The sequence below is a fragment of the Coregonus lavaretus genome (genome assembly GCF_964263955.1).
Source record: "Coregonus lavaretus genome assembly, chromosome: 17".
In the NCBI taxonomy this organism is placed as follows: domain Eukaryota; kingdom Metazoa; phylum Chordata; class Actinopteri; order Salmoniformes; family Salmonidae; genus Coregonus; species Coregonus lavaretus.
Genome location: NC_140004.1, coordinates 40,650,105 through 40,651,273, shown reverse-complemented (window position 1 = coordinate 40,651,273; position 1,169 = coordinate 40,650,105). Strand labels below are relative to the sequence as shown.

Below are 1,169 nucleotides of genomic sequence, written 5' to 3'. Positions count from 1 at the left end.
GCAGGAGAGGGGTGAGAAGGAGAGGGCCGAGGCAGAGGAGAAAGAGCGTTGGGCAGCCCTCAGAACACAGAGGGCACAGGAGAGGGCTGCCATGGATGTGACCATTGACGCCATCGCCTCTGCTGGGCCCCCTGCTGGAACCACACCTGACAGCTGCATCACCACTGCCAGTGCCTCCCAGTGTGCAACACCTGTAGGAGCCGCCGGAGTCCCCAGCTGCAGAAGAAGGCTACGTGCCTACTCTCCCGGCCACACCATCGTCGACCCCTCAACCCCACCATTACAAACACCAGCTCCTCCAAGCCATCGTCGGCGGTTTTGTCCACCACCACCACGATGCACACCACCCCCCCTGTCTGTCACCACCAACACGCCCTCCTCTGGACCAACTGCCTCCTCCGTCTCGCCTGGTCACAACACCATAGCAGCCTCGTCTGGTGTCCCTGCCCCCTGCAATTTGAATACAGCCACCTCCACAGGTCCTGTTAAATTACAAAAATGTTAAATTACAAAAAAAATACTGTTATCTGTTTTATAAAACAGCAATGTAAAAAAAAAAAGAATCTCTCTTTACATATCTACAGTCCATAGCACCAGCCCTCAAGTCATCTCCACCTCCTCCAAAACCTCTGCAGCTTCCTCCAGAGGTATTGAAGTTGAAAAGGGTTTTGATGAAACATGCTCAGTCTAACACTACTTTTTCTCAAACTGCAGCACAGAAAAGGAAGAGAAAAGCTCCACCGGTCACGTCTGTCACGCCAGCCATGGCACTACTCTCAGGTACTTCATAATCTGTTTTTGTCTCTCTCAGTTGTATCAATTACTATTGTTGTTTAAGAACTTCTACATTTTGCAAAACCATATTAATCAATTTGTATTATTATTTTATTTTTTATAAAAGAAGACACCACCTGCTGTGCTCGCTGCGGGGAGCACGATCCGCCTGCAAGCTCCCCTCAGGAGTGTAGATCCGAGGTGCCATGGGTGTGATGTGACTTCTGCCAGCACTGGTTCCACTGCAGGTGTGTGCAGTGGGATCAAGAGGTAGCGGTGGAGCTGGATTTGTATTGTGATTTTTGTGACGATATAGGGAGGGAGGTCGAGATTTAATAGTTTGTTTTGTTTGTGTTCATATGAAATTATTTATTTGTACAAAAAAATATATAAAA

At 48.4% G+C, this 1,169-nt stretch overlaps 1 long non-coding RNA gene across 1 annotated transcript; it reads left to right on the top strand.

Moving 5' to 3' along the window:
• The first annotated feature begins 421 nt into the window (after positions 1–421).
• LOC311144711 lies at positions 422–780 on the top strand. The gene is made up of 3 exons (XR_014614526.1): positions 422–479; positions 585–647; positions 715–780. It is a non-coding gene; the product is annotated as an uncharacterized lncRNA (long non-coding RNA).
• The last annotated feature ends 389 nt before the right edge of the window (positions 781–1,169 follow it).